The sequence below is a fragment of the Octodon degus genome, unplaced genomic scaffold (assembly GCF_000260255.1).
Source record: "Octodon degus isolate 3935 unplaced genomic scaffold, OctDeg1.0 scaffold00718, whole genome shotgun sequence".
In the NCBI taxonomy this organism is placed as follows: Eukaryota; Metazoa; Chordata; class Mammalia; order Rodentia; family Octodontidae; genus Octodon; species Octodon degus.
Window position 1 is genome coordinate 27939 of NW_004525294.1, and position 8292 is coordinate 36230.

The 8292-nt window shown below is 32.4% G+C and overlaps 1 pseudogene; it reads right to left on the reverse strand.

Annotated features, from left to right (window-relative positions):
- Positions 1-4399: 4399 nt before the first annotated feature.
- On the reverse strand, positions 4400-5022 carry LOC101581926 (annotated as a pseudogene).
- Between the last annotated feature and the right edge of the window lie 3270 nt (positions 5023-8292).

An 8292-nucleotide genomic window follows, 5' to 3' on the forward strand; every position in this document is an offset into this window, starting at 1 on the left:
AGAGGAAAAAATATAAAGATTAAAAAAATCATTATCAATGATGCAGCTGAGAAGATGGAAGAAGAAAATGTTTAAAGTAATGAAAGGAAACAAACACTTTTTGAATTAGAATTCTATAACTTTAAAATCAGAAAGTAAAATAAAATATAAAATTATACACGGAATTTTATTCACACGTAAAATTATATCCTTATTGGCAGCAAAGCAGATGAATAGATAGAAATAGAATCCACTGTGTTAAGCAAAACATAGAACGACAGTTCATTGTCTTTAACATAGGTGGATATTAATAACAATAATATGGAATAATGTTTACTAGACGCTGAGAAGAATTAAGGGAGGGCAAATTAAGTGAGACTGGGGAATGAGCACAAAATTCTTAGAATAAATAATTTCAAATGCTTTGTAATATAGTAAGGTGACTATATTCCACAATAAACTAGTGTTTTATTAATAACTAGAAAAGCACTCAGCAGCTCCAAACATGCTATAATGATAAGGAGGTAAAAATGTTAATTACACTATTTGATGCTCATTGTACAATGTATGAAATATCACATCATATCACATGATTATATGTAATAATTATGTTTTAATGAAGAAATTAAATATTGAATGTGAATCAAAATGTGTTCACATATACAGTAGTTGCAATAATTAAATGCCAATACACTTGCAGTATAAGAAATGTTAAAGTAAAATTTCTATATAAAAGGCATATATGAAATGGAAATATGATTTCATACAAATGAATAAATACCAGATATGCTAACTACATAGGTAAATGTATAATAAATTATTTAATTCTCTTAAAAATATAATTGCTTAAAGAAAAATAAGAATTTACTGTGAATTTCAAATATATAACAAGAGTCACATAAATGTATAAAGGATGAAATCAATGTATACTATTTAAGGTTCTTCTATATGTGTAAAACCATGCTATAACTTGAATACTATATTGTCACTTGACTGTGTAAAGTTAAATATACATACTCCAAACATCAAAACAACAATGGAAATAAAAAACATAATTAATTGTAATAAACCAATAATAGTGATAAAATATAATCATATAAATGAAAAGACAATCTCAAAGAAGATGAAAAGGGGCTAAAAGAAGACAAAAATGGAGATTAAGAGAAAATTTAAAGAAGTTAAATATACATCTAATAATGTCAATAATCATATTAATTACAAAGTTCAAACATTTAGATGAAAGGCCAGAACATGCCAGATTGTATGACAAAACCAATATCCACTTATACAGTGTCTACAAGAAACACACATAAAACATAAAAAAATTAAAAGAAAAATCAGTATGAAAGATCTACTCCTTTTACGCTAGCCAGAAAAACTGAAGTAGCTATATTAGTAATCACCCAGGTCATTTTCAAGGGAAAGAATGTTAAAAGGTTTAAAGAAAATAAAAGAATCTAGAAATTGTCAAGAGGATATCATTGAAGTGAGAACAATTCTAAATGTTTACATAACACATCAGAACTTCCTATCACAGAAAACAAATACTGATATAATTGTAGGGGAAAATGAACAGACCCAAAATGTAGTCAAAGATTTAAACTCTGCTCTTTACATAGCTGACTGATGAAATGGTCAGATGATCAGCAAAGACACAGTAAATCTACACAGCATTATCAACCAATTTGAACTAATTGACATTTGTAGACTATTCTACTCAAGAACAGCAAATGATGGATTCTTTATAAAAGTATGTAGAACTTTAGCAGACAATATTCTGGAACAGAAAACCTGTCCACAAAATTTAAATAGGTTGAAGTCACATTAAAAATGAACTCTAGTAAAGATGAAATTTAATGAGAAACCATAAAAATTGTGTGAGTTCTCTAGTGTCACCAATTTCTATGTCTTACGTACTTGAAATGAGAAGAAAACAAACACAATGGACTCTAATTAAAAATTTCATTTAAAATTCTAATGATAACTCTTACATTTATTAATTAGTCTAGGATGTAAATCTGTTTAAAAAACTGTACTCCAGAATTATGCAGTAAATACATGCACAGAATAAATATATTTTTTGGTTTTTGCCAGAATCTTTGTTTAAGAGAATATCAACCTACAATATAAGCTATAGGGAAGAAAGATAGAAAATGGGAACTGAAAAATAGTAATAAAAATATTCACCATTTTCGGGAGAGGGTACTTTATTTTCTTATAATGTGGCAGTTAATAATGCTGCCACAATATTTGAAATAAAAACAGGACACCATGATGTTAAAGTCATTGCTGATTATAGAATAAAGAAAGAGTCTGAACACATTTTAAAGCACAACAAAAAAACATAGTTGTCAAGTGTGGAAGATTTGCCTTCTTTTTAAAATTTCAATCATGAGGAAATTTCTATTTCAGGGCTTACAAGGCAAATATATGGCTTCAATCAATGACATTTTTTACTGATGAAAATTAAAGAGAAATTCACACACTGTTGGTGAACAATGCCTGTTCACAGAATGTCTTTGTTTTCAACAATATCTATTACATTCTTGCTTATTAAAAATAGTACAGTATGTGTAGAGTGAAGAAAAATATTAACATTGAGATGAACCAATGAAAGAAGCAATTGCTCATACTGCAATATCATAGGTTTATTAATTACTTTAATCATTTTTACATTCATTTCCTTTGGGTATTTTTCTAGTAGAACACTTCCTAAGTTTTGGCAACTAATTAGGCCATTAATCCTCTAATAATTTTATGAGATAAATTTGTTATTTACTGTTTTTAAATAATGAGAATGAAGAAAAGAAGATTTAAGTATCTGACCAAATTCCAACATGTGGCAAGTGCATATTGTTGCAAATCATATATTTTACCAATATGCCATGAAAATCTTTCATAAATAATACATTATTATTTTCTTAGTTTGAAGAAGAGAAGGCTTTGTAAAGATTATTTTTTAAAGATTTAAAAATGCACCAAACTGAAAAAACAGATGAAAGCATGTGTGATGTATTTGAATTCTTCAATAGGTATCTAAAATACTTAGCCAATTGTCTTTATTTATTGGTAATCTTTAAAAATTTTGTTGAAGAAAGTCTAAGTCCTCACAGAGAAGATTGAAAACTTATACTACATCACATTTAATTGTCACACTTTTGTTTTATAAATACATGGATGTTATTCATTTTCTTTTAAATATTATATAGATATTTCTGTTTTTATTTTTTAAATTTAGTAGATATTTATTCCTTTACTCATACCTCTACAGTCAAAAAATGTTTGGGTTCTTTGCTCATTTTGATAAAAGCTCAGGTCTGGAAGGATTTATCTGTTAACAAATGCTTTCTGAAAAACTGACCCTTTTGAAGCCCTTTTAGAAAGAAAAATCAGTACTGGGAAATTACTAATTATATTTGCAGATAGATCTGTTTTCTTTGTATATTTGGTACAGGGTTTCACAATACAGCTGGGACTCAGTAGTGATTCTCCTGTTATCAGCCTCCCCAAAGCTGGGATTACAGTGTGCCACCACACCCAGTCTCAGTGGCCAGCCTATGCTTGCCTGAGCAGGTGCTTATACCAATTGATATCTCACTGCCTGACCCTCTACTTTTTAAGTCAGCAAATCCAGAATTTGGGAGAGCAGTCTGAACCAGAACAAGAACAACAAAAATTTAAAAATCATGAACTTTCAATAACATCAACTGATCTCAGGGCCAATACTTTTCCCCTATGTAGCTATAGGGTTAAAAATATTCTCAAGTATCTACTGAATGGACACTTTACAAGTTCCCCCACTAGCATTTATTACACTTACAAACATTAAATTTACCCAATATTCATTCAACATCCATGAGCTTTAAAACACACTCTAAATATCCCTGCTGACTACTGTGCATCAAATACATAATTTCATGGAGTCAAATCAGGAGTTTGGACACTTTCAGAATCAGTTATACAAATGGGATTTCTGAATTTGAGAAAAGCTCTAACCTGTTCTACATATAATAACACAAGATTATCTGATCTTAAATTTGTATTTGCAAAACTTCAAAACACCCAACAGCTTCAAATCAGCCATGTATTGCAATATCCCAATAAAGCTGTATGTTTCATTACATGGACCACACAGATTTAAAGGGCTAATTTTAGCATTTTTCTTTTAAAGAATTTATTTTACACCTACTATACAAAGTATGTTTTAAACACTGACATATAACCCCCAATAAGATAAAGCAAAGAAATCTTATATTAGAAACAAAGGTACACCACCATTTATAGTCTTCAAACATTATTGCACTTTTAAAGTCCATCTGACAAAACATTCATATATCAGTAGACTACTTAACAAATAGCACCTTTAAGCAGAAGAACTGTCCTAAATTGTTTATTGGATTATGAATTTTACAAACATCACTTATATCATTAGCAGTAACAGTGGAGCTGGAGAGTATTGCGCCTTCTCCAAGCTGCACTGCAAGAACCACCAATAGTGTGGTGAAACTTGTGGCCCTTTCCAAGGCCACAATTCTTGCGGCCTGCAGATGTCAGCCCACGCATCTCCCTGTGCTTGTGAACTGGTTTGGTGATCCACTGGGTGTCAGGATTTCTACTAATGGCTTTGTGGAATTGTTCAATTAGGATAACCTCAAAGAATTTGTGTGTGGAATCTACACTAAACCAGTAAGAATTCAGAACTCTCAGAACCCCACAGTGGCATCCAGCTTGCTCCTCAACAACAGACTGAAGGCTTTGCGCAAACTTCAGCTGGTTAACGCTATTATGGACATGCTTGCCGTAAGTTGCTTTCTTAGGAATTGGACGTCTGTGGCCACCACGGTGCACACGAATCCTGTATATGACATGCCCTTGCTTAGCCTTGTATCCCGGTCTGCGAACTTTGTCCAGCCGGCTGCGGCAAGGAGCCCTATGGAGCTCCGAGAGCTGGCAGTACTGCCAGTAGTGGACCCACAGCAGAAAGCACATCACTTTGAACTGCTTCTTCCTCCACAGCTCCTGGATGTACTTGTACGCACCCATCTTGGCTTACCTAATGGCTGCCGCCAGACCTAGATTTTTATTTTTTCAATCCAAAATGTGTTTATTGTGATGGCTTCCCATTCATCTTGATTCAGGATTCTGTTGTTTCTGCTTCCTCCTGAAAAAACATCCTTCTGTAAGCCTTGCTTTCCCTCCTGTAAGCTGGCAGAGGACAGTGGAGCAGTCAACACACAGAGTTACTGTCTGTACATAGCAAAAGACTGTGGTGATTTTCTAGCATCCTGAGCACTTAACGTCTGTGAAGTAGGAACTCAGCCACTGTATCAGGTGCTTCTTCTTGTGCTTTCTCTTCTCCTCTGGAGAATGCTGAAGATGATCGAGAGGCATGTTGTCATGGCGAAGTTGTCACCTCCAGACAGAAATATTATATTATTGAACTTGAGATTACCACTAGTATAAAAACCTGTAATGCGGACTTCATTTGAGATTTTTTTATTCCTTTCATTTGATATATTTTATGAATTTATTCAACTCACATTTCTTTTTTCCTATTATTTACTCATTTCTATTTGTGCTTTTGTGAATTTCTGATTAAAAGTTGAACTTTGATTGCTCTAAGTGACTGAGGAGATTTAGTGCTATTTAAAAGTATTTTTCTATTATTTTCCTGCTTTGTTGTTTGGTAGTGGTTGTCAGTATGGAGAAGTTGTCAAGGTTAGCAACAGAAATATTTTAATTCGGTTTGTGTTTTGTCATTGTGTTAGTCAGCTTTCTCATTTTTGAGACAAAATACCTGATACATGAAACTTAAAGGAGGAGAGGTTTACTTGGCTCACTATTTCAGTATGACCTATGGTCAACTGGTTTCAAGGCAGAAATGAAATAGTGAAACTGTATGGTGGAGGAAAGCTGTTTGCCCATGGCAACGAAAAAGCAGAGGGAGAGGAAGAGAAGAGGATAAGAATGCACACTTCTACATTGTGCCTCCACATGATTTGCCTCTTCTTACCAGACTTAACCTCCTAATAGCATATTCAGCCATGAACTCATCAATGGATAAATATACCACCTAACACTCCCTGTTCCAATCACCTTGCAAAAGCTACATTTTGAATATAAGACTTTGGGGGATATTTTAGATCTAAATCATAACCATGATTATAATATATCATAAATTGATTTTACATATTCTTCCAACAGACATGTTTGGGGTGGCTTATAAGGTTTCTAATTCAACAATCACCTATACTTTCAGTGTGGCAGGAGCAAATTGGCTGTAGTAGCAGTTAATAAAGAAATTGGATGGTATAATTATTCAATTCTTTCATTTTCTATATTCTGAGTTTTTATTCATATATTTGTTCTTTTTAGTGCCCTATCTTTCAAGAGCACCTACCCATTCTTTCTAATCTCTTCACCTAGAAGTAAGGCTTACAAGCAGTGTCCTACACAATTCTGAATTTAGTGTTTTTACTTACCTATTATATTGTCAATATTTTTATGATTTTAGTGGATTTGTTTTTCTTAGGCCTGACTTCACTCTGTTCTTTTCTTTTTCAAGTAATTTTTCCACTCTCACTTTCTGAAAGAATATTTCAGTATGAGTTTGAGCGCTACAATTGCTGAATATAGTGTTATTTTTTTCTATTTTCAAGTAATGGGAAATTCATAGTTTTCTCTGTCTTTAAATTACAACAAACTTTATGTTCCATGTAGTTTTATTTATTCTTGGTTGATCTGTATATATTATTGGAGGATAGGTAAAATGGTACAAATTTAGATGTTAGCGAATTTTTTTCTATCATATGCAATTAATAATAGAGATTGAAAGACCGTATATGGGAGCCTCTAATAACTTGAGGAATGGTACAGTATAACAATTTTATATAAATTATATAGTAATTACACTAATATATTACTTGCAAAGCCTTTTTTTACTACAATGTCTTTTAAAATCACCTACACTGCCACTTTTCAATCTTAAATTAACACCATCAATTGCTGTCCTTTGTTTTGCTACAGAACTATTAAAGAGCTGACAAGAATACTGTAAAACTATTTTATATTTCATGAGACCTGGCACTCTTTTGAAGAGGGAAAAGTAAGTATCAAGGATCACTCTTCTTCATATATATCTTTCAACAGATTGTTTATACTTGTATTTATTTTTTCCTTTTTGAGAGGAAGTGCTCCCCTTTCATGACAGTGTATCTTATACTGCTTAACTTGATTCTTCTTTTCTGTATTGCTTCTGGATTCTTCCTTCCTCATATTAGTACTACCTCTATCTTTATTAACTCCTTATATTTATGCTAGGATCCAACTCTTCCATTCTTAAATAAAAGCTATTTATTGTTTTAGTAACTTTTCTTTCATTGCTGGGACAAAAATGTCTAATACAAAGTTAAGGAGGAAAAGTGTTAATTAGCTCAATTTGTAAAATTTTCAGTCAATAATCACTTGGTTCCAAAGGGAGTACATAGCAGAGGGACAACCATTCATGGTGATGGAAAACAGCAAAAGCAATAAAAGGGAGAGGAGAGAGAAGAAAAGCTTTTTTCAGTCCCTTATATAGTATCAGGGTACCCACCTTTGGGTGGGTGTATCACTCTTGCCCTTAATCCCAGTACTGGACAATGAATCCATCAAAAATTCTAAATTCAGTCACCTCTAAAAGTCACCCATGATCACATAAGACTCTGTGGGTGACATTCAAACGTAAGCCATCACCCTTCTGTTCATATTGGGTCGGATTGCATACTCCTCTCAAAATTAGTTGAAAATATACACATATCTCTAAGCTCAATCCTTTCCCCAGTACAATATAATGACTATTAATTCAACTGCTATTACTAAAGTCAACAAAATATCTTAATTGAAAAATGCAGTGACATTTTTAAACCTTTTAAAAACTGGTGGACTATCCAAAATTATTTGATGAAAAATTGTATTCATGTAACATTTCTTTATTCATTAAATTACTTATTTATTATATGTGTGTTAAATACTTCATAAATCAGGCACTATGCTGGCACTGATGTGTCAATATGGAACAAAACCACATAGTCTCTATCCTCTTATGATTTACTATGTCATGAAAAAGGTAAATGCTATTCACAAGATAATACAAACAAGTATATGTTAAGATATTTGCAGAGAGAAATGAGAGCAGAAAACAGGAAGCTCTGATACAGTCATTGAAGAATTTACAATTCATCTGATCATGTGAAAAGATCATGTATGTGAAGGGTGGAAAGTGAAAAAGAGATCCCTGTGAGATAAGTCTGCAGAGGTAAGCCAGGCTCAGAA